The 26,666-nt window shown below is 41.8% G+C and overlaps 1 protein-coding gene across 1 annotated transcript in view; it reads right to left on the bottom strand.

Moving 5' to 3' along the window:
• The window catches only part of LOC112565167 (alpha-1A adrenergic receptor-like), a 51,316-nt gene extending 26,752 nt beyond the window's left edge, over positions 1-24,564 (bottom strand). Inside the window, exon 1 of the mRNA XM_025240493.1 lies at positions 24,094-24,564. The gene's annotated coding sequence lies outside the window, so the exon portion shown is untranslated. The remainder of the gene's footprint in view (positions 1-24,093) is intronic.
• Between the last annotated feature and the right edge of the window lie 2,102 nt (positions 24,565-26,666).

Here is a 26,666-nt window from a genome sequence, read left to right as displayed (position 1 = left end):
CCCAGTACCCATGGATCTCCAACGCCTGATTTACTGACACCCTTCCTGTCCTAATGTGGACCTTTATTCGCTCCAGCAAAACTCATCAAATCTTCTTGGTGCATTTAGAGCAGGACGTGCTATCAAATGCAAGCTTGGAGAAAAACATTTCTTTAGGCAGATAAAAAGCTCGGTGTGGTGATAAAAAAGGTAAAAAAATGTCATCAAAGTGACTAAGATAGAGAGGTCAGCTGTGTGCAGGGATGCTCCTGTCGGCAAGAGTAAAAGTGGTTTCCAAACTACTTAAAATGGACATTTAATTTTTTGTTTTGTTTTGTTTTGTTTTGTTTTTTTTTTGTTTTGTTTTTTTTTTTTTTTTGTTTTGTTTTGTTTTTTTTTTGTTGTTTTTGTTTTATTTGTTTTTAAAGAATAGAAGATTTTATAAAGATGTGTTAGTAAAGCGTTGATGCAAGTGGACAAAAGTCAGTTAGGTTAACACTGTTGCAACTCTGGCAAGCAGCGACATAATATACTGAGTTGCACTGATAACATCAAGTGTATCCTCAAGGATGAAAGATAAAGAGAGAAAGGTTGGGGGAAAGGAGAACGAAAGATCTTCAGAACAATGCCCAGGGAATCAGGAGCTAGTCTAGTAAAGTTTTCATTCTTTTGTCTATAAAAAGTGTCTGCATCATGGACATTGGATAGAGAGATATGTGAGTGTGTGAGTGGATAGGCAGAGGGAAAACAAAAGGAGAAGTAGCCTTGACATTAAGAACCCACCCCCTCAAATTACGTGTATTCAGAGATTTTTGAGTATTATGTAGCTGACTGGATGCCGGGTGGGAATTTGAGTAAAAGACCCGAAGCTGTTTTATTTTTTTATTTTTCTGCTGCGTTTTACCCCTCTTGGCATCTTATGGATGTGATTTTGATGCGTCTCTTGGAATCTATCTCTTGCCAATTTTTGTCAATTCGATGATTTTTTTTTCCTTCGCGTGTTTGGCATTGATCTCATTCAAAGAAATACTGGCAACTGAGGCCGAAGAAACCCAATCCATGGCCTATTGGCCAAACGAGAAAGCCGTTTCTATGCAACTAGGATCGAAGAATCGATGTTACCAGATGTGAAGCATCTTAAAGTGAACGACCGTTATGTCATAAACTAAAGTTATGACCAATGCTGTAGCTGATCAGTCTGCTTAGAAATCCCTTTCTTCATGCCATTGAAGGTTTTTATCCACAAAAAAGTATTTTCATGTGCATTCTACTGTGGTTCCACAGCAATATTTCGAGTCACATTTCTATGTCTAGTTATACGTACATATGAACACATTGAAATGAAGGAGTTTTGCCAATAGACAAACAATGTCATAAGTCGGCATCAGAAAAAGGATGTCCTTGTTGCACTCAGTGACTGGAACCATAAGGTCGACCGACAGAAGAATGGATAAGAAAAAAAAAAAAGAAGCAAGGGGACAGCTATCTTCGGCTTCCTTCCCCCATCTGGCAATAATTTTTTTTTTTCAACCAGTCAACCACAACCATTTAATCAGTCAGTGACTAAATCATTCGTCTCGCTCATCTCTCGCTGCCATCAGCAGCCCTCAGCGACCTTCACCTCCCGTCTCGCACACAGTGACCTTTGCCCCTCGCACGTCCAGGACGCAGCAAGTTCTGCTTCTTGCTCCTCGGCAAACGACCGCCGCACTGCACTTCATTTTCATTGCAGGACAGTAACCCTGTTAGCGGCCCCCGTGTGGCGTGCAGATAGCCTGCTGCCGGGTCACGCAAGCCAGTGTTTGGAGGTTGTTTCCGGTTCCAGAAGCCACTGGCTTCCTGACAAAGCCCAGCCGCCAGGTCACGCAGTCTGTCAGTGTTAAGACAATGTCGGTGTTAAATATAATGCTTGCAGTCTCCACCACGGAATTGTAAAATACTCAACAAAATGTATGCAAGGCGCAAAGGATTGTGGGCAAAGGAAGTGGATGAATGTTTGGGTTTTTTTTTAATTTGTAGCGAAACTTTTGCCGCAAGGAAAGAGCCCGGATTAAAATTTCATTCCGAATCATTTGGCGAGCTGCAAAAACGTGCTGCTACCAAGAGACATTGTTCGAACTGTTTGTTTGTTTTTATATAACATTTTATTTCAAGTGTTTTCCTATGCTATAAACACAGTTCACGTTTTTTCAGATTATTTACTTGCTGATTCATCTTTCACGAGTTGTTGCACAAAATTAACTGATTCAAAGGTTCTATACAAAAGGGGTCAAGAAAGACCAACTGACAAATTGACATGTTCGCACATCATTCATCCGTCTTACATGGCTACTCTGTTTCCCAGTAAATATTGTTTGCTCCAAAAGAAATGTCAGTGGTCACTTTAAGGGGATGCCTCATCCAAGTACAGACATCTGCATTTATTTTAATACAGTGGTCAAAGCTCTCCAAACTCTAAATTCATGGCCTGACTTTCTTGCGACTCCACTTCCAGTGGAATCTTTCTTTGTTGTAATTTATATTATCGTTCATTTTAAGCTTTATTGTAATAATAATGTTTATTTATATATTAATAACACTACATTATAATTCAATACGTCAGTCCTGTTTGTCAACGGATGAACGAAATCCGTCTGGCTGATGATCCTAACTAGGGATTATATTTGGGGTAGGGTTTATATCACGAGCATCCTGAAAGTCCTGCTAGGGGTTATTTGTGGGGAAACGCGGTACTTAAATATGCGAGACTGACAATCAAAAAGAAATTTAAAAATGCAAACGTCTTCAGAAGCATAAATAATTATAAGAATCCGAAATAGTAAGACAGAAAAAGTAGCGAGCAGGTGGACGAAGATTGATGGCGATAATCAAGGCAAGCAGCGGATCAAGTCAGGCGTTTACATTCAGAATTGCAAACAACAACATCAATTCATTCACGTCAACGGCAGGGAACTAATCGCGGCCAGGATAGCAGATAATTATGTGTCTTGGTGTGTGGAAACAATTTTTTAATCCAGTAATCATTGACTATCCAGACTACAGGTAACTCGAGGCAGGAGGACAAATGAATCTTCTAACTGCAGAAAGATGAACATGGCGCGTGGTGGGTGTTCAATGAAATTGTCAGGATCCTTCACTGCAGGACAGAGGTGATGAGCATGCTTTCAATAACTTTCTGATTTGTTTTCAGGTTATGATTGATCTTGTTTACCAATCTAAGGTCGGAAAGTTTGTTTTGATCGACGTAATAACCGAGGAGTTAATGTTCAAGACAGCTCGGCCACGGGTTGCTAGCCCTGGCACAGTGCACGTCACCACAACAGACAGGAGAGAAAGCTATTTCCAAAAGCATGCTCGTTCATCTTCAACTTGATTGCTTTGCGTAAGGCTTCAAAGGGCGTGGAGAGAGGTCTCGCCCTTGTCCGACGTTGTCTGGCCGAGTCTGACGTTCCTTGACGGTTTCTGATGCTGCCTCACGCGGCAGAGCTCGAGAGAGCGCGAGAAAGCTGGTGTTTACTTGCAGCAGCCAAACAAGCCTCTGCTTTTACCCTAACGCAATGGCCGTCGTCCAACGCGTGTCCTGTTAGCCAGACAAAAGAAGCGATGGCAAACACGAGGCGAAGAGCACACGGTTCCAGTGTCCTCGACGGGTGGTCCAGCTGTGGATCTGACATTTGGACTGGGGTGGGATGGCGGGAGCACGAGTACCCCGCTAGGAAGCGAGTTGTCTGCGAGCTCGACCGAGTGCCAGACTGGCCGTTCCCTTGATGTGCTAGGTTTATTCACCATTTTATTGACTGTTTGCTTTTTTTTTTTTTTTTTTTTTTTTTTTTTTGTTTCCAAAAGCGGTGCTGATGTATCTGAGCGAAAGTTCTTGCTGAGAAGAACGGATCAAACATTAATTTTTCAAGGTTACATAGCTACTACTGTCTGGGTTTTTTTCTCTTTCTCTCTCTGTCTAAAAAATTCTACATCTCAATCTTTCTCTTTATCTGTCTCTTACACACACACATACACTACTTTTATCACTAGCTCGATGTCACGATCGGCTCCAACATGTCTACCTGACTCCAATTTCTGAAAGTAGTTGCAGCTCCCAATGCAACAATGCGAAATGAAGCCATCTGAATGTCTCTTCTCTAGGATGTATTGTCATTCGACAGAGATTTTCTGAGATGGAGTGTAATCTCTTGTTTGCTGCACTCAAGTCGAGAAAGTCGCTGTCTCAAGTCTTCCCAGCCCCGTGAGTCCAAAACATCTCCGTCCCTGCCTCACCAGCTAAAGCTGTGTTTTAACTGAGCATCCCTTGTTGGTTTGAACCTGCTTCAAAAGGATCAACAATAATCGTCAATCCAGCCCCGCTCTGTGCCCAGGTTTGATCTTGGACCGCAAATTAGGTTCAAAGAGATAAAGGTTCAAGCAGAGTGAAGCCTTTGAAGTAACCGTTGCAATTTATTAACAGAAACGAAAAACCCAAGTTCGACCGTACTAGAACCATTATCTACGAACCATTCACCTTACCTTGTATTATAATTTCTTAAATCGCAATAGACGACATTCTAGTGTCTGGATTGTATCTGTTAACTCAGGAGGCATACGACTAGATGGTGTTAAAACAACTGATGAAAAGATCAGACTGGCATCCGTCGAAATTTCTGGAAGTCAGAAAAGGCCGTTAATATCTTCCACCCCAGAAGGGATGTCTGTAGGGCTCAAACAAACTTCAGAAAGGCGACACGATTGAGACAGGACTGTCTGCATGCTGATAAGCAGCACTTCACCAGACAGAAAATCATTCTTCTTCTTCACCGCCCACAGAAATACTATCTCACAAGGCTCTATCCTTCTGGGAGTCACAAACCAAACATCGTTGCTGTTCCCTTTCATACCCGGTGACAGGATATAGAAAGTAGCTGCGGGTGTGTGATTTCTCTCAAGAAGACAGGAAGTGTGATTCATTACTTCATCGCAACTTTGGTTGGTCAGCAGACGAAGTTGCTGGTCTACACTCATTCAACACACTGAGGTCCAATTTCTGCTTTAGGCGGGAGGCTGAACTCGAGGTAGCTTCGTCCGTTCTTGTATAATATGTCCAGACAGGGCGAATACTCTGGGGGTAGTGATAGCCCGCAACTGTCCAAGTGCACGTCTCCCGCCATTTTTTCTGGTGTCTGTCAGCATGGCAGATGTCTTGAAGCAGAAATAAAGTAAAGTTTCTAGCAATTTTTCAAGCCCGTGCTGTTTTCTTGCACCTTTGCGAGTTTGTTGCCCTCGTCCTCAGCCCGCCGGACGGACAAAGCCAGGAGAATGAGCCTCGCAATTCCTCAGACCCATCTCGATGATCCGCAACAGTTCAAGCACAAACAGCAGCAGGGAGATGCTGATAAGATGTCCAGTCAATGTTTGCCAGCAGAAGAATGGATATTCCAATAGGCAGCCACGTCCCGGACTCTTCGCCGTTCCAAAAAAGTAAGGATCCGAAAGACAGAAGGACGGTTGAAGTGGGCGTTACACGATCCCCAGGCCCGATGACTTCATAAACCTCGGGACCAACGAATCCACCGCCAATAAAGCGGAGATGTAGAGGTTTGATTTATAAAATAGTCGCTAGAAATGAACATAAATTTTACAGCCAAAAAGCCGATGGAAAACAACACTTATCTTTGTACAAAATAATACAACCACGGCTTAGTCGAGAAAATGTCAGATACTCAAGGCACGAATGGATGTTTCAGAAGCATTACTCCTCACAACAACCAACATAGTTGAGAACAGTTGTGAGAACAGGCTATTGACTAGTCACCTGCTGGCATTCCTCTGCAGATTTATGTATTTATTGTTTGCTCCCAGATTCCTTTTTTTTTTTTTTTTTTGTCTTCTATGTTTGTATTTGGTTACTTGTCTGCACGACTGTTTCTCCTTCCGTCCTTCGTGTGCTGTCTATGTTTTCTTCTACTTTTCTCAACCATAAGAGCATGCTGATGTGTTAAATTCTACAAGACCCTATGTTCTCGTGAGTATTTTATGTAACTCTGTAGCAACGATACAACTAATTTCTGTATATCAGTATTAAGTATTCAAAACCAAAAATTAATTAAAAGAAACATTAAAATAGACAAACATTTCCTCCTCTCCCCTGAAATAAATTGTTCGTCTTCTTTTAAAATAAATGCAAATCACTGTTTCTTCTTGATTCCTTTTACAAGTCCTTTATTTGTCGTCGTTTTAGACTGATTTCCGTTACCTGGGGTTCATGCATTTTCTCTTACAAAACTCAAATGCTGAAGCCTTAGTGAGTACATCGGATTCTGTAGATGTCTTTAGGATTTCTTTCAGAAGCTTTAACCACCAGGATAATTGAGTGAAAAGAGAAACCTCCCTGTGGTTTTTGGCCTGAAAGCGGAAAAATACTCAAAGAAGCTGAAGACGAGGTTTTATTCTGCAAAAGTGTGCACCTGTTCTCCAGTATCTCTTGTTCATCACTGTGTATAAATGTTGATAATCTAGTCAGTTGTCACGTGACTGCTGCCTTGTGGAGTATCCACAAGATGATCGCTGCTAGAGTGTACTCACCATTATCGGTTCCAGAGAGATGTCCTCATTTGGTCGTGTTGTTTAAATTTGCAAACTTTGTATGCTAGACTCCGGTTCAACAATCACTGCAAAAGAGGATAACGGTTTCGTTTCTTACTCCCTCGAGTTTTTGCCTCCTGTGTATCCGTGGATCTGCTAGTGGCTGGCCACCATCATTATTGCTGTAGGTCCAGTAGAAGAGGTCACAAAGGTTGCTTGGGGCGGCGATTGAAGAAGATTCATCTTACCGATCGCAGTCGGATTGTACCTCCATCGAGATCCAGCAGTCCTGCTTCTGTCGGTGTATCGATCTCTGTGTATCTGGAGATGTCCATGCCGTCCCTTTGCCGTCTGTGAATCCTGTCGGTTAGGCAGATCTGCTAGCTGACTACACCCTTGACATTTTCTCCATCACCGAAACCTGGCTCCGTGACGGTGATTACCCTAAGTGTAAGGAGCTCACCCCGACAGTCTACCCAATCATGTCTTGTCCTCGCCCATCACGAGAGGGTGGCATCTGAAGAGATTGTCTTCACAGCTAGTCTTCTTTTTGTATCTATTTCCATTTCACCCACACCTCCTTTAAACCGACAGAATTCACTGTTTCCATCCCCTCATCAACCATCCTTCTGTGTATTTACCAACTTCACTCAGCACCTTGAAACATTTAATGGGGTGAGTGAAGTCTCCTCAACTTGAACTGAATAAATACAATTTGAACATCAGAATTCTCTAGTGTGGTGAAGGAGAAAGTGAATTCAAAAGCTTTGTAGAATTCAAAGCTTTGCTATGATTTCAGGTGAGATAAGGTGTGGCTAGGGAGGACTGCACGTTACCTCACAATGATTTGCTATTCCTCGAAATGGAATAATATTAATAAATGCTAATGATGTGTATACTTTTTGCGATGTACCCGACAATCGTGTTGTCTTCTGACAGTGGCTACATCTTACAAAACACAGAAAAAGGTGAAAGGAAAGATGATAAAGATTGTAGTCAAGAATTGCTGAGTGACCTCAAAGAAAAAACCTGTAGAACTCATACATTAGCTCTTCTAAGAGACAATTTTTGTATATCAGTACTGTAAGTTCGACAAGAAATAACACACCAAAACCTTACAGACGACAGAGACACATGACCTTTACATGCAGATGCAAAGAAAGATAAAATTCATATAAAGAAATGTCAATGGCTCTGAGGTCCAGTCTGTGTTTAGAAACAAATAGTCGTTTAACATCTATATCAAGATTCGAAAGACGATATTTCCTTCACTGAAGGTAACATTAAAGCCTAGAAGAAAAACGTGTGCAGAAACATTGCATTCACAACAAAAAACTAAACAAACAAATGAGACATTCGAGTATTTACTCTGGCTGTGCTTCTTTCTTCAGCCATGGTACCTCTGTTGATGTTGTTAGCTCCGATTTTCTCTCATTCATAAACAGCTACACCGGCAAATTGTTTTTCAGTTAACATTATTCCTCTCTAACCAGTAGCAATGTCCAGAAAGAACAGGTCTGTCCTCTTTTGTAGTGATTCTGAATACTCCAAGCATGCAAACATAGGCTTTGTTACACACACTCCTCAAGCACCCAGGCGTGTCCTCTCACGTTTGTGCGGAGGGATACCACGGCCTACCTTTTAGTGCGGAATGTTTGCTGAAATTCTACATTACGAGGGCTGCGCAAACTTGAGCTGCTATTTCTTGTAAATAAAGGAAGACCTGACTTTCCAATTTAGCCCCGGAAGTTATTCCAGCATATTCACACGTCTTCAAAATGGATGTGTTGACATCAGGAAGGAATTTAGTTTTTTACGATATCGCGCGCGCCCACACACACACACATGCAGAGAGGATGAGAACAAGAGAGGGAGAAAAGGAGAACGAAGGACGCAAAGAAACTTGAATTTTAAAATGGTATTGACGAATAGCTTTGTAAAGTTCCAGATACAGAATCCGTTTCAATGTGCATATTTGTAAAGCCTTAATTTGTGTACCTGACAAATGCGCTTAAATTTCTTCATCGGCAAATATCTGAGACTAGTGTAAATACAAATACAAGGCAAAGGCTAGAATGGTCTCTTATTTTAAATGAAGTTTCCTCTCTATCACATATCAGTGAAATGAGAGCTGTTGTCAAAGTATATTTGACATTTGTCAACATGCACCTCTCTACATCACACACCGTTCAGATGCCAAAGCAAAGGCGGACATTGACCAGAACATTCTCAATGTCTAACAGAGTTAATAATATTTATTGGTATACGGGCGTTAGTGCAATAAAAAAAATACTTTTATTACTTGAATGAAGAAAGTTGTATCTCTCTCTCTTCTCCCTCTCTCTCTCACACACACACACACACGATCTGTCCCCCCAGATGTCTCCAGGAGCCCCTGCAGTCACCCGGATGTTGAGATAAGGAGAAGCGTTAACGACGCAATCAAAGAGTCAAGAGACGACGGCGCTGGTTTCTAGAGCAAGCGACGAAAGAAAGCCCTAGTAATAAAAGTCTAATCACAAAAGGGAATGAATCTGATAGATATTGCATTTGTATGTCACTTGAGGAAATCAGTTCGCATTGAAAAGTCTTATGTTAGGCTCGTAAAAAGATGGAGTTTGGATCGACTCTGCTTTCTAGACGGTAACTGTAAGCATAGTACAACAGTACAACAGGGATGCAGTGTATGTGTTTCCTCTGTTCTGTGCTTTGATTTCTCTTTGCGTGATGCCAGGTTGAACTCCACGCATTTCATTTTCGAGTTAAATCATTTCTCCGTTTTCATGGTCTTTTCATACTACACAAAAAGCTGTTACTAATAAGCAAATTAATAAATAAGTTTTTTAATAACAATTTATTCCTTAATATGTTGGATACAAATGTTTATATATATATAGCTGGATGTATTTTTGGGTCGTCCCGCACACAATATGTGGATTGGGTTTGAAGTCAATTTTCAACTAGAAATGACAGCCGTAGAGGTTTAGAGGCCAGACACTAAATAAGACGAAACGGTGGAGATTATGGAAATCGAAAAGTTTTTCTAAATAAAGAGCCAGACTTCAGAGCAGTCGTGACGCCATTTCCGGAGGAGATGACAGCAAGAGTTAAGGCCCTTACAAAGGCAATGCCACGGAAAGTTATGTCCCTTCTTGCTCTGATGAAGTCACAGTCGCAGGTCAAGCCGTCCATGTGTCAGCGCCGTTCTCTGCAAATTTCTGCAGTTCCAACATCAAACAGCTGATCTTTAAGACTTTCATAATTTGATAATTGACTCATAATGTTGTTCGGTTTAGTAAAGGTTTAGTAAGTTGGGACACACACACACACACACGCGCACACACACTCTCTCGGCGACACAGAAGCGGCGCAACTTCTGGAATGATGTTTATTCAGATAACTCATCTACTTCGTAGTCGAAAACTTGTGTACCTCCATTTACTGTTCTACAAGTAAAATGATGCTCAAATCAGAAACCAATCAAGTTTGTGCACCTGCTCAATCGCACTGGGATCAACGGTTTCTTTGCTGGGCTCCGCGGTACAAACAACTGAAAATCTTGCCATTTGTTCCGCCCTTGACCATCAGTCAGAAGAGAGTTTTAGTTGTAAGTGGTTGTTGTGTCCATCTCATTAGTTTACTCTGAGCTAGGAAGTTTCTTCTCATAGTAAAGATGTGTCAGGTTCTGTACATGTTACACGTGTGCCTTGAGCGCAAGTATGTTCATCTTCTGTTCTGTCTTTCTCTCTTTCTTGACATATTTTTATCTGTGGTACAGATAAGACACGCACATCACATAAGCAAATTAAGCTGCAAATAGAGTTAGTCGTAGACGTGAGCTTTTTACAAAGTTTCCAAATTTTACAACTACTTCGTAATTAAGTATGTATCGAATTCCTGAAAAAACGGTTTTGCTTCCTTGATATCTTTTTCTTTAATTTACTTTGATGATTTAATTTCTTGTACCAGTGGGCTTCTTTTCTAATCGTTTTAGTAGATCGTAATCACGATTCCTTGGCATAAATAAATAACAGCTGCTCGTGCATGTTGGAAGAGGATTTCTCTCTTTCTATATATATATACTACATCCGTTATATACTTATCCTCTACTGCTCTTGCCATTCTCTTGTATTGTAATATGACTTTTCTGACTAGTCTGTAAATGAATAGATATTTTATTCCAGAAAGTGTTATTAAAAGCGCAAAACTCTAGCATCCGAGAATCTTTAGGAAGCCTCTTAATTTCTAATAGAGATATACTGTACTCATACTAAGGTAGTCCAGTGTTCTCGTACACCACGTGTTCATAACTCTGGACCCGCCTGAACAAAAGACAGAATGACAGGCAAGCACACACGGTGAGGAACAAAAGTAAACTCAAAGTACTTCCTGAGACTGATTAAGGGAAAAGAGCAGCCGCCGAGCGGGACACCGAGACGAGCCCTGCTACCTCCGGCCTAGGCGGCGCCAACAGTCTTAGTACCTCCCTGCCAGAGAGCAGGAGTGTCCAGGGTCAACATACAGTCGGCACCCCATATCCCACAAATGGCTAAAACCACACAGACAGTGCAGGCATCGCTGGCTCCCATGCACCCGGTCTTAGTTCGCTTTTGTCAACACAAATTTCCTACTGAGCCACAACCCGTCGTCTCTGGTGTCGTCCTCATGTCATCGGTGCTCAGCGAGGTGCTGCGGCTGCTTGGGTGTGTCGCCGCGGGCCAGCTTTCCAGAACTTTCTTTCTCCCTTTCTCTCTCTCTCCCGTCTTCGTGTCTGGCCTTCCCTTGACCAGTGTGCTCGCCAGAAACCGTCTAAAGGCTGAGAGGGTCTGTGGCCTAACTTCATATACAGACAACCGACACTGTGTTTGCGATCATGGTCCAGACTATCTCAGATGGTTGTAAGTCTGCTGTTCTTTCCAAGGGTCACTCGGTCCGTCTTTCCTTTATCTGTTTAACTCATTCCCCTCACCACCAGCACCGGCACCACCGCCACACTTTCCACACGAGAATAATTCTATGCTAGACACTAGGCTTTCAGTCCTGTTCAATACCCGGTTCCAAGAGATGAAGAAATACATTCAATACCAAGTCACAGATGTGCACAAGACCCTGGTCTATGTTGTTTCCACTGAATGCTTTCTAGCTTTGCTACAATGAATACAGTTACGACGAATCACAATTGTTTTGTTTGTTTTAATATTTGGTCTCAACGACAAAGACTTTTATTTCCTTCCTTTTAATTACTATTGAACCTTGTTCAATGAATAAGGGAAGGGGGAAGACAACGGAATGATAACACGAAATCGGCAAAATAACTGATTATAAAAGCTCTCCCTCTTTCTCTCTCTTACTCACACACACACAGTCTTTAAATACACATGCGCGTACTGAGATACCCAAAAGACACATTTCAGAAAGACACTGAGTAGAAGGAAACACTGTGACAGTGAATTACTACTGTAATTTCTTTTATTTTGTCAAAATTTGACAGTTTCATTGATGTGTTAGGAAACATGCCATTTTTATATTGTTAATAATCTAGCATCATTCACAAAAGTTCTGACTGGTTATCAGTGTCTGGTGTGACACGTCCAGGGCCAAACCCAGTTAAAAATGAGGCTAGAACTATTAATAGGAAGCATAATTCCCACGAACTGTACAAAAAAAAAAAAAAATTCAAGGCAAATTGCAAGGGCAATACAAAGCGTCTGGAACATGACTTTCGCAGGAACATAGAGTTGCCTGCCTCCTGGAGTCAAGGGAGACAATGCTTGCCTCAAGAAGCGTTTGTGGTTGTGAAGTTAATTGTAGTCCGATGCCCCACATCGCCTTATAAACAGGATGTTTCGCTATTGTGTCGACCACCCAGACGTTAAAGGACAAGTAGGATACAAAATAGTTTTTGATCATCTTGGAGTAAAGGTCAATGCAAAATACTTGTCCGCAAATCTGCCGGTATTATCCTCTCCATTTTTTTCAAAATATAAGAGCAGGAGGTAAAAATCTAGGTGTGGTATATACTGATATTCCTCTATGATACAAGCTCTCTCACTCACATAAGTGTGTTCATACTCAACACTGACATCTCTTTTGTTGACTTTTTTCATTGCGATGTTTGAAAGCATGCGTGTGTCTCGAGAATAGAAAGAACAAAAATTCACCCGGGAGTCGAAAAAATGTTATCTTGCCTTGGTCGTTACCGTATCTCTGGAAGATAATTGCAGCCCACTAATTCTTCAACACAAAGCTACCTTCTAGGAAACTGTAGTGTTGTTAGAGCTACTATAACTGTAGTGTTGTTAGAGCTGTAGTGCTCTAAGGGTAGCTGAGACTAGTGAGTCTCCATCTGAGACTGAGTTCCATTGTCATGTCAGAGTGACTGACACTGAGGTGCTTGAGGGCGACTGACAACACAACGGTTGGGGAGTGGATGGCACTCTAGCGGCGCCAAAGATGGAGGTCTCTGTCAAGGAGAATAACGATTTTCAAGGCAGTCTGCGCGGTCAGCTGAGCCTCATTCCAGACGAGTGGGGGAAACTTTAAAGACTCTTATTTTGCCGAGGGCAGAAAACTCAATGAACCTATCTGTAACCATGCGTGTATGCAGTTCTTTCCAGTCTGACGCTGACCTAAGCTCTTGGCCCTCGACTGTTGCCAGACCCTGTGGGCTGGTAAGACTGAATTTAAAGACAGACAATTCCTGCAAATCCAGCTTCTCTGCCTGCTTCAGGCCCTGCGCGCTGCTTGCAACGGAAACCGGAATGCAACCGTTGAATTTAAATTTTGATCTGAAACCGCAGACGATGAGGCTTATCGATCACAGACACCTTCACACACAGAGAGAGAGAGAGATAGACCACACACACACACACACAGAAACACACACACACTCTTTCTTCTGTTCCCTGAAGCAAGGTCTGACAGAAGTCAAGCAAGCTACAATCGTGTTATCATGAAGCCATCTATAAAATCATCACTGAAGTCAAAAGACAACAATTCATCATAAAAAGTCAACCATGGGTAGACAGATTTTGAAGTCGGTCTGAAATCGTCTCCAATCATGTATAAATATTAAGTCACGTGTATTTCATAAACTGGCAGTCGCACCATCACGGGTACTAGCCGCTGCTAGAGATGATACCCACCCTCCCCACCAACACCATGAAGTATGAGTCCAAACATCTCTAAAACCTCGCTTCCTTCGTTTTCCCCCTAAAACTGAAACTGTCACTTCCCTGCTGAGTGCACTCTGCTGTCGCATGAAGATGGCAGGACCAAATGATATGCAGACTCACATTTCTGCACCACGCTCTGTACACACATTCCAAGAAAAAGGACACGTGGAAATATCAGACATGAAAAGACTTCGGAACGCACTTCTACAAAGATGAGATTTTGGGGTTCCCATCATAACTTCTCCAGCAGACCCGTGGCTCTGTTGTCCTCCATTGTCTTGTCCAAACATCTGTTGTGTACCCGGGGGCACATTCATATTCACTGCAAGATGTCCGAGTTCTTTGCCAGAGAGATCGGCTAATAGCTAACCATCAGTGTTTGTTGGTTGTGATTTGGACCTTGGTCATAGGTAGTTGGTTGATTACAAATGACTTACAGTTCGTACCTACAGAAGACTGGCATTAGGTTCGACAGGTGTTTGGTAGTCCTCGTTCTATGAATATGTTTCTGAGGTGGAGATTCGGATGAAGGTATCGCACGCACATCATTTTGTTACCACACCGAGCTATAGTATGTTTATGGGCTGAGATTGTCTGACAAAACTAGAGAGACTTACGATACAAGGATTCAGTTGGCAACGATTATCATTAAGATCGTTGGACGGGTTCAGATACTAAGGCAGTTTCATCAATTTGAATTTCCACACCAAACTCATTTGTCTTCCATTACGGGCTGAGGGCAGGAGTCGGAATATAGCTCAGGCAAATTAAAACTACATTCACCTACACTTTTTTTCGTTGATTTCAGCAACACGCCTACTTGCAGAATACGAATTAATGTCATCATTCGAGTTACCAGTTTGTAGGAGGGAAGAAGAAAAATGAGCCAGCAGCGCAGTGGACCTCCTCAAAGCTTTGATTGCTTGTCCATCATGTCTGACGTGCGTCCAGAAGACACAGTTAGCACACAAAGCACGTTCGCTCTTTTTGCTTGGAGGAGGGAAGCTGACTAGTATCCCTAAGGTCTCGCTGAAGTTGTGCATAGTTCTCTCTCCATGGCCTTTATTAGCAGTTTCCAGCGATAGACCTGTAACTAGGCAGTAACTGTGCGCAACTACAGCTCGTGGACCGATGAAAGGAATTCATGATGAGAGGTCTTTGATTTTTTTTGCCCAGAAAATGAAACGGCTGATCTTGGCATACATCCCTACAGATGTGAACTGTATTTAGAAGTCGAAGATGATCAAGCATAACTTTGGACTGAAGTTAAAAAAAAAAGTCCAACCCGAATTCATTCGAGAGAGAGGTCAGCAACATTTCTCCAGATCGAAATGTAATGGGGAACAACCACGGTCACTTCATTCTACCGTGTATTATTATTATTATTTTATTATTATTATTATTATTATTATTATTATTATTATTATTATTATTATTATTATTATTATTATTATTATTATTATTAAAAACACACTGGGTCTACTAATAATATCTGCTTGGATTCAAGTGACACCAAGTTGATGGCATGACAGATGGCTAGCACTTCGATTTCTTGTAGTCTACAGTCAGAATTACTGATATAAACTGACACACAGCTCAGTAGACAAGAAACTGCTGGGTATGGCTATACAAATTGTTTACGTAAAGTTTGCTGGACTAACGGAAATAACAGCAATCACTTACTTCAGTCGCAACCTACCTGCCCTCGGACTCGCTCATCAAGCGTCTGATGACATCTGACGATCCTGGGCACTGTCTGGGGCAGCCCTGACGTGTCTAATCAAAACTTACACCACTGTTCATTCGATACTATCGAGCACATACTCGAAGCTTCTGTCAAGAAGTTAAATGTTGTTGTTTGTCATGTGGTAACACCATCACTGACGCCGCTTGCTGATCTCTACTTTGGTCACGATTACCAGGGGCGACCAGTCTGTGACACTGGGCACAAGAGAGACAGTCAGCAGTCAACTAATCTGAGAGTATGCCATCAACATTTTAAATACCTGCTATACCTTCAACATTTAGCTAGAACTTAGCGACAAGTTGCACATCTGCACAAAGATTACTTCATTACTAGTATTAATTTCAAGTTCTTATGAAAACTTCACGAATTCCACGACTAACTGTTTTTAATTTAATGAAGCTTTCGTCCCTAAAGTGATCGACTTTTACAGTTTTTGGACCTCCGCGTATTAATTAACTTTGTTCGAATATATTTTTTTAAGAATGTCCTATATTTGGTTTGCACCTGATACAGGTCAATGGATAGTTTAAAGTGATGAGTCTTCATGTCCTTGGATTCTTTATTTCATCATTTTCGTTCAACAGAGCCTAACATAAAGAAGTCCGCAAATAATTATTCAAACTCAAGGAAATACAAAAAATTGCCTAATTTGATTTCACCAAGCTCCTGGATCTCTGAAGTAGCGCACGCATTGTGGAACATTGACAGCAAGCTTTCACAGACTGGATCGCATCTTGCTTCCCCAAGCCCATTTGGAAAAAATAGTTAAAATATTATTTTCACTTGCGCATTTGACAATTTTCTCGTCCATGTTATTCAGCTGTTCCAACAAATTAAGCCCCTTATCCCATGGTGACAACGTACATTGTCGACGAAGAATCAGTGTCAAGTGTAGAATATTTCTTCTGCAGCCTAAAGAATCTAATGGACTTCACTCTAATATCACTATAATCTCATTTAAACGTCAAATTTTGAATAAAACACTGGAAATTGAAGACAGGGAGAGGAAAAACAGTTCTACTGATCGATAGACTGACAGAACATTTAAATCGAAGAAGATGGAAGAAACAATAAAAACAGGGTGACCTCCTCAACCACCCACATACACCCAAAGACGCTCTCACTTTTAAGGTTGTAATACTCATTTAATGTCTTTGAACAGACCCTGTCAAAGAAGGTGAGACATAAATCTTGAATCGTTGCTAAGGGTACCTAAGGACCCAACGTGAGGCTTATCTTCATGAATGACTTCCTCAATCGCCACCATCCGAAGTTTGAATGGTTCTCCGCTACCAACGTGTCGCCCATCGATTGGCGAGTTGTCTCTGGGTCCACTTGTTTGACAACTAGAATGGTTCGCCACATTCGCCAATTTCGTGGCATAAAGCGCCCTCTTAGCAATCTTATTTTCTGCCACAAGCTGTGCCAATGGTGCTTCAGACACATTTTTTCCTGACCTGTTAATGTGTCCCGAGAAAGAACTAACGGGAAATGCTACTTTATTTATTTATTTATTTATTTATTTATTTATTTATTTATTTATTTATTTATTTATTTTCTAGCTCGGCAAACCAGTATTCCAACTTCACACCGTCTTTATTCGATATCCTGCGGGCGTATCCTGTTGTAACATTTTGTCGAAACGTGTTTTCACTCACCAAAGTATTCTCTCGTACTCAGAGATCAGTGAGATCATCATGAGATCCTCCCAGAAAACATGAGATCATCCCTAAAAACAATAATCCCCTGATAAACCTTAAAGCTAGTTCAGAACAGAGTAGTTAAAATATAATACGTAAAATTGTATACATTTTTTTACAATCACAATAATGTCAAGATGCACTGTAGAGACAAAATTCTCTCCCTTGGAAAACAATGCGAATTATCTCCCTTTCAAATAGGGTTAACACCAGACAATATTAATGGAAGGAAGCTCCTTGTATGTGCAAAGGGCTGAACTGAAATCAAGGAATGGCTATGGCAGAACAGTCCAGAACCGAGAGGTCTTCACGGCGAGATTATTCCAGTCCAGCTGCGAGTTTGCAAGTCTTTGTGTCGATTGATCGACAGACATTTGGACATAAGAGGCTGCTGAGGCTGAGATTGTCGGCCGGAGGCTGAGGCAGAATGTCCGGAGACTGGACAGCGGTCAGCTCCTGAAATATGGTCGACCGATGACCGGGGTTTGACGCCAGTCACTAATTGCGGTACTTACTGCGAGGACCCTAGGGCTTCAAATACAAGGTATCAGCTGGCTAGTGGACAGTAATCACCCTGGTTAATTGCTCTGAATAAGTTCTCAGACGTGTCTGGCACCAGGAACATTCGGTCAAATATTTCTTATGTTTGCGTAGGAAGGTGTTGTTTAAGTGTCTTGCTCTTTAGCATCTCCGATATCTCCAGAGACCGGTTCCTTACAGCAAGACCCTTGTAATGAGATATTGACGGCAACACCAAGAATGCAGATAAGATCTCTCTATGGAAAGAACTTAAACAAAAGACAGCTTAAAAACTCGGTGTACAGAATCACCCCATCTCGTAACAACTCCATTAACAGTCAGAAGGGCACGCTGAGATAGCAAATGACATGAAGCAAGAACAGCAAAAGAAAGAAGAGGACAAACACGCCACACAACGAAGAGAAAATAAAACTTGCTAACTTTTCCCTCGTCAACGGCAAAATTTAAGGGAAAAAAAGACTCATACAAATATTCGATCTCTTTAGGAATCGGTCGGCAAGCATACGTTGGTTGATTTCATTAGTTCAGCTTGGCGGTCCCTCATCCTGCGACATCGGCCAGAGGTCTCGGTGAGCCTCCAAAAAAAGACTTCGAGCAGGCTGACGACGACCAGAAGATGGCGGGGGCTGATTCAGATTTTAGGCAGCATTGTTGGCAATGCTAACAAGTTTAAAGGATGCAGCTTTTCCTCCCTGAACCACTCCTCCTCCACCTCATCGGTATCTGCTGTCTTCCCACAACCACCACCTCTTCTTCTCCTCTACCCCTCCCTCCTTCAGTCTGCGTGCGTTTCAGTAGAGATTCATGCGCTAATGAAAGAGAGTGTATATGGTTATATATTCTTGTTTGTGTGTTTGTGAACATGATTCTGATGTGTGTACGTGTGGATGTGAGAGATCAGGAGAGTGTTTTACCCACTCACCTCCTCTGTGTGTGTGTTGGAGATGAAGTCTTATTTTCTTGCGAGATTCGCGTTCAAGTTTCCACCCTGTCGAGCAAGCGTGAAATATCTGCTCACCCACTTCCTTGTGATCAATGTCTATCAACCACTTTGTTGCCATCAATCATTTTCAAGCACGATTGTCCATCTGACTGCCCGTGAGTGTCCGGTAAGGTGTCCAGGACAAGCGAGGTGACCAGCAGAGCGAGCTATTGATCCTCGACAGACGAGATGTCGACACAGCCAGAGTGAATGAAGACGAGAGAAGTGAACGAGAGCATCTTTACTCAGACCCGCATCATACTCGCCATCAATAGTTCTCGTTTCTCTCTCCTCTCCCACGCTCTCTCTCTCCCTCAGACACGCACACGCACTCGCACACTCTCCCCCAACTCTTTCTTCTCTCCTGTCTTCTTTTGTGTGCAAACATAAATATTCCTGTTTTAGAGTCATAAACAAGAGAAGTAGAAAACTCCGTGAAACTGCACCCACTTGCATATTATTTTATATGTAGGCTGTTTCTAGGTACATGTCGATGCACTGATTTTAGTAAACAACAACATAAACAAAAGCAGGTTTTTAACATGTTTGCGTGTCCTTGACACTATTTGTACATAATCCTTGCTCTCTTTCTCTCTTTCTGACACACACACGCCTGCATCTCAAGAACAGAAGATGTAGAGTATTGTCACACAAATATCAGAAAATAGTGTCTCGTACTAATATCTACCCGATCATTAGTATTTTGTATTATAGTAAGCATTTACAGATGATGACCCTCTCAGCATTTACGGAATTATGTCTTTAATGTTTGTTCACTGTTCTGTCAAGCCTCAGACATTTGAAGAGATATTATTTTATGTGGCGACATTGCCTTTTGTACAAACAGAAATTTGTGTAAAACTTAAAATTTATAAAGAACTGTTCAAAAAGCCGAAAAATTGTCTCCAGTCAGTCGCGAGCATGAAGGGCAGACCAGCTGCAAAATTAGTTTTCCCGCAGAAAACGAAACTTTCTCAACTTCTCTAAACTGAAGAATTTTCTTTTCACAGCTAAACTGGGCAGTTATCAGTGACCGGTCGATGGCATCTCAAGGTTTTTTTTTTCACTTGACGAAACCCTAGGGCGAAATAGGTGCCACACAGACTCCTCAGTCGTGGCAAACTCAATTCTTGTGCTCGGCTGGCCAACGGACAAACCAATTTTCTGTCCAATACACACAACTATACACATTTATCAAGACTTTTTATGTAGATATTTCATACTGAGGAACACGTGAAAGACCAATAAGTTCTAAATAACATTCCATTATTAACATATTTGAAAATTATTTAGAAACAAAACTACAATTTGAGATATTTACTTGAAGTCCTAATAAATACTCCTTTAACTGTGTCACGATGTTAAAAAACACTGAGTTGTTTTTGTTTTTTTTTTTTTGTTTTTTTTTTGACTGTTGTAGCAAAATGTCATTGAGAAGTTTCAGCTTTTTGGATCCATTCAATCAATGGATTAAAAAAAATTCATCAGTCACGTTATTGATTATAAAAGAAAAAATGTGGAATTGAAATTAACCTCAGATTTTTGTGGCGCACCAGACTGTACACGGCTGACATTTTATTCTTGCCGTCCGTGTCCCTCCATATTAGCTACACTCCATAGGAATCCTCCTTGGGAGTGTGAGTATGCGCTTTAGACATTTTGCATCGTAATCATCATTATTATTATTATCATCATCATCTGCGTTACTCCAAAAATGCTCTGGGTCTGTAGAACAATGCAGAACAATGAACATAAAATACGGGGTTCTCCAAGGGAGGGTGGAGGACGTGCTGGCTAAAGCCGATTTGTGCAGCTTGAGGGGATCAAAAGGCCATTGGACAACTGACCTATGGTCCTGGTCGATGTCATCAATATTGGTGGGAGGACGTCCCGGTGCTGCTCGAGCGTGTCTGGAAAGTGCGGGGTGGCAACAAAGACAACAAAACAGAGAGTTTGTATCCGTATGTGATGGGTTACTGGGAATGGGATGATTGGTCAGTCTGGGATGGGTTGGTTGGTCTGGCATGGATAGGTCAAGCTGGAATTGATTGAAAAGAAGGATGTAATGGAAACTGTGTCGTGCTGAATGCATGTAAAACAGAAGCACCGAAACGATTACAGTTTACTGCCCTGTTACAAGGACCACTCGAGCAAGAAAACAAAGTTGTAACACTAACTTGAAAATGAAACCCTCGCTCTCTAGATACACACCCGAAAAAATTCTATCAGAATAAGAAATGAGAACAGCCGAGATGCCTGCCTGTCTGTTTGTCTGTCGGTCTGTCTGTTTGTCTCTCTGTCTCACTGTTTTACTGCACTCAAGTCCAATATACACCAAAAGCCGTAGCACGGACCGACCGGTCAGAAAGCCCCAAATGTGATTTTTTTTTCAGTTTAAAACGTTTTCCACATCTCCTTTCTCTCCAGATAGCAAGTAAGTGCCACAAGATTGCACAACAATCTCACTAGCTCTAAAGCCAATGCACCTCCCACGGAAATAGAATCAGTGACCTGGAAAGTGTATCAAACTGTAAAGTCACTGTCTCAAACATCCACCAGCTTTTCCCGGCATCCTTCGCGTGAGACCTCGTAGTTTCCCGATCATGTCGGAAATGAACAAAACGACGGTCTCCGCAAAACAACTTTGAGATTCCGTTTTCCCGATAATTGAAAAGCGGCGATTTAAGCTTTGAACAGTCTGCTTTGCCTTCTCAAAGCTGTGTCAGTCCAATTAGGAACTGGACGACACTGAAAACCCTTTAACTTTATTACATCGCCGGGGATGGTAATCATATCATAAAACCCAGTCGATGTAGAATCTCCAAGATATAACCATGTTCTTCAAGTGGATCATTTCATGCTTCTCTCGGGGTTTCTCTCTCTCTCTCTTTCGCGTAGCATTGCTGTCAAACATCTTTTTTCTGAAATATCTCAATGGTACTAGATGTGTGAAAAAAAGTATTTTGAATTTTAATCTATACAATAAGAGGACAAGTTGCTCTTGCCACAAGGTCCAGATACCGGGTTGACAACAAAATCATTGCTAGCTCACAGAGAAGTCAGTCTGGTTGTTTTCATGGGATGCTACCATTGTCTCCGGCTGACCTTTCAATCAAAACTACAAACCTCTGTCATCCTACCGCTACCCACGCGCCTGACTGATTGAACCTGCCAACAGTTATTACTTCTCCACTTCTCTCCAAGTGAGTACACTCCTGGAATACTTCAGGTCACTGTGATTAGTACCCTTACACGAGGCTTTCCTACCACTTCCACTAACATCATTGCCTTCCAGGGACAAAAACAATAAACTTTCAATGGCTCTCGCATTATCTGAAGTGTTTCTGTGTTATAGCATGCGTGGGTCAAAGGAGAAACTTGCCTACATTTGAAGAATACTTTTATCTACAATGACCTGCTTGACGTGCAAGGAGAGAACTATGTTAGCTCTTTAATCCCCAGACCCACACTTTTCTTCTTATATTGTCCATCCACGAACAAAAAAAAACACAAAAAAACTCAATAATGTAGATGAAACTGTCAGACAATCCCTCCAGGTCTCGAGCATTCAACCAAGACACTTAAGTGAGAATCTGATTATTAAGAAAACAGAAAAGAGAAAACACAATCCTATACAATGATTTGATAACTAAAACAAAATCGCTTAATCTTCTTTCTGTTTTGTTTCGATTTTAAAATTCGAGTCCCAAGCCTCAAATACTCTGACCATGCAATAAAAAAAACAACAGTAATATTTCTGCGAGTAACCACACCACACACACACACTTTTCATTGAAATTTCATCGTCAGTAAAATGCAGCAAACACTCAACGATGTAACTGTCGAGCTTTTTTACAGTCAGCATTTTAGTCTTCAGGCAATTGTCAGTTTGAAAGTTGGAGCGGTAGACGAAGCATAAATAAGGGTATTATCGCCAACTGTAAATTTAGTTTTTGCTCTCAGAGGCGCAAAAGGACTAATCTGACTCAGTCTTGGAGGCTGCACTGACAATAAAACAGCCTTAGAGAGGAAATGAGAACCAGAGGAGAAATGCAGTATGTTTGGAGAGCACTTGCTTGGAGATTCGTTTTATAGATCTTTTTACCACTTATCCCACGCACATTATTTTTGCCGAATCGTAAACAAGCCTGACCACCCCGTCCTCGCCTGCTGGAGAGAGGGAGATGCTTTGCGACATTGCTGTCTTCATCAGAGCAGGAAGCTACACTGCTTGACCAATAAGGTGATCGAAATCGAATTATGTTACTTTTATGGTTTGTGTAATCGGGCACCATTCTCATTTTCACTGGCAGTCCTGCTGGCATGGCACTGTGGGTGGCTGTGTTTATACTTCCAGCTCTCGTATTGATGAACGACAGAATGTAATTATTAGTCTTGCTTTTTTGATAGCCTGCAGATGGGCAATCATGTCCATCACGAATGTTGCAGGACTTCTTTAAGATCTGGGTTTCATCAGAGGCGATTAAAATGTGAAGAAGAGCTTAGTTGCGGTAGGTGGTACAGTGGCTCTAAACTGCCTGTCACTATGACAGTCCGACTCTATGTGACATGACAGTTTGTTTACAAGACTTTGTGGAAGATGTTGGAGAACTTTTTGTACATTCCTTACATTTTAAACTGCTTCTACTTGTCTGTCGTCGGTCTCTTCACTTCGCTTATTTTATAGTTTTGTGGTAGTAACAGATGTTTTTCTTTTGATGAAGGTTTCTTTAAGTTGTCAACGGAGCCTTTCTCTAGTGTTCGAGATATTTTATTTCTTCCTTACACATGAAAAACCGTCTTATATAAAATGATCTTGTATCTTACTGACTGCTTTCTGTGGATTCCGTGTCAGGGACTTATAGAATATTGAATATCCTTCGTGATATTTACTGTTGAAAACACGTCCTTCAGTTAGTATTCCAGGTTTCTGCTTTATTCAGAATTTTAAAAGTTCATAAACATTCACAAGAACTTCTTGTATGTGTAGCATTTCAGGGAGGTACTCCCTTCCCCAAACGAAACAAAGTTAGAAAAAAAAAACATTAAAACATTTTGTATGTGAATTTTTTCGTCCTCAATCGGAATACTTTCTACTCTGCAATTTTTCAACAAATAAATTTGAATTGATAGAGGTTGTTCTTCTTACAAACTCCAAATCGTACTTTCGGCAGTTTTGAAACATGTAATTAAGCAGACATAAGCACTTCCCAGTAGTATATAATGCTTTTATAAGTCGAAATAATATTCTAAACGGTAAAAACATTTTTACTTGACAAAAAACTTGACACACGCTGGTCAAATAACAAAATGATCGAGCAAGAAAAAAAAAAGACTAGTAAATCTCCGAATTAATACTCACGAGCACATTTTCAACAAGGGTAAAAACAAACGTACCTGACACCTCACATCGCCCTAACACAGCAGCTCACTTCTTTAGAAAAACACTTTTTTCCACACTGCTAACGGCCGTCCACAGGAGGAGACTGTCGGCAGTTTTTGATCCCAGGGTCTATATTATTTCAGTTTAAACCCTCGGTTTGTCCTTCCATCTCTTAGAAGGCTTTTAGGTTGCTGGGCGGACAAGAGGCCGTTGTTGGGCGAGAGAACAGCGGTTTGTTATGGATGGTACTCCTCGCGCCTTCTGTTGACGGCACGCGCTCTGCGAGCGCTTCCCCCGCCGTGCACGCGCTCCTGGTGGACAGCTAGACGGATGGGGACGCGGCCACACGTCACGTCACACACCCACCTACATCTCCAGGCATACCGCTAGAGGGCACCTCCACACGTCACGTCACACACCCAACTACATCTCGAGGCATCCTGACGTCACGTCACACAGTCAACTACAACTCGAGGCATCCTGACGTCACGTCACACAGTCAACTACATCTCGAGGCATCCTGACGTCACGTTACATAGTCAACTACAACTCGAGGCATCCTGACGTCACGTCACACAGTCAACTACAACTCGAGGCATCCTGACGTCACGTCACACAGTCAACTACAACTCGAGGCATCCTGACGTCACGTCACACACCCAACTTCATCTCCAGGCATACCGCTAGAGAGCGCCTCCTCACGCCACGTCACGTCACCAAGCCGTTGGCGTACCACTAGACGTCACCAGCATAGGGACCAAAACAAAACAAAATGTGTGTAGCTGTTGATTATTATCACATTTTTGTACTAAAATGGACAAAGGCGGATGTTTGCATTAGATCACGCCCCCACTTTACTTTGTTAAACTTTGTTGAACTTTGTCGTCCTTTATCCTCTCGAGATGTTGGACCCTGCAGAGAAACATCTGTAGAAACACAAAATATACTGCATGTACGGACACACACACACACACGCATGCAGACACCTATGCACGCACACAACACAAAGTACGCACGTCAAGAGATGCACCATGCACCCAGCACAGAAATATCTAGATTACCTAGTTTGCTGCCTCAACCTGGACATCAATACTGGGCGGGGGAGGTAAACGAGTAATTTTACGCCCAGTCCCTTAGAGGCGATTGAAGGTTACAGACGGCAGTGTGAAGCGGGAGGTAATTCAATCTAGTCTGCATGTATATCCATTACGAAGTTTTCCAGCAGACGAAAACACGAACAGACGGATTCTTCTTGTAAAAGTGTTCAACACAAACAATGTCTACAGAACTTGCTGTCATACTTCAGATGAGTTCAAAGTGTGTTGGAAAGAAAGTTAAGATTGGTCCATAGTAGATTGTCTGCCCTTAGGTGTTCATACGGTACCAAACTTGAAGTTCGTCACTTTGTTATCACTGTCAATTGTTTTGTATCTTAAAAGTTATTGAACTGTTATTGACCGCAGTATTGTTCAGCTTAGACGCCATACTGTTGGTATTGACCACATCTTCTGATCTTTTACTCACCGAGACAGCAGTCCTCGGCCAAGAGCGAGACAGAGAAAGAGGGAGGCCATCTTGCTGGCTGACTGAAGTCCCTTTCGCTGCTCCCATACCCCTCACATTGACAAAATAATTTTATGTTATAATGTTTGTTTGATGATACTTTACAAAACATCTACAAACACATTCTATCGGCACGACGCTCGCATATATCACATGATGGTGTCGAGCCTCTGATAGAATACATCTTGTGGAAATGAAACTCCTTTAGAGTGATGCTGAAGGTGATATAAACACCAAGACACCTTCTAATTTTTGCATTATGGAGGAGGTGGGATAAACAATCATGGAGGTAGTGGGAATTAGGGATAAACAATCAGGGAGGTAGTGGAATTAGGGATAAACAATCAGGGAGGTAGTGGAATTAGGGATAAACAATCAGGGAGGTAGTGGAATTAGGGCAGCACACGAAGAAGTCACTGTGACGACAGAAGGGCAGAGGACGATGAGTGTACGGGCGGTGGTGGTGGTTGTGGTGTGGTGGTGGTTGCAGAGACAGAAGTGGAGGAGAGGATTGTCTCCGAGGATCGGATGTGTTACCGTTCTTCATCTTCTTGGACCTTTTGCTTTTCTTTGGGACTTGGCGAGTAAATTCACTACTGTAACAACACAGCATGATGATTATTTTAAGAGGAAAGGGACATTTGGGGAGAATTTTTCCGTTTCTTTTCTTGCTTGCAGAAAGGTGAGTTCTTCGTTAGAGATGGCAAACATTCGATTCTTACATTTAAGAGAGACAATGCTTTTCCTGTACAAATGAGTGAGTGAGCCCAGTCAACAACAAAGACAGTTTGATACATGCTCCTGAGAGAAAGCCTGGCATAAACATATTACAAATTTAAACCACTGAAAACACAGTCTGGCTTATTTTTCTTTTCGCTCATCTCCGGCCCCAATACCCCGCCTATGGCCATTTATGATACCTCGACGAACTTTGTAATCACTATATAGTTGTTAACAAATTTGAAGCTCCAGGAAGTGAGAAAATTATCTTGAGATGTAACGGTAAACTTATTTCCCATTTTGA

The sequence above is a fragment of the Pomacea canaliculata genome, linkage group LG5 (assembly GCF_003073045.1).
Source record: "Pomacea canaliculata isolate SZHN2017 linkage group LG5, ASM307304v1, whole genome shotgun sequence".
NCBI classification, from domain to species: Eukaryota; Metazoa; Mollusca; class Gastropoda; order Architaenioglossa; family Ampullariidae; genus Pomacea; species Pomacea canaliculata.
The sequence above is the reverse complement of the archived record's forward strand: the minus strand, read 5'-3'. Positions and strand labels throughout refer to the sequence as shown.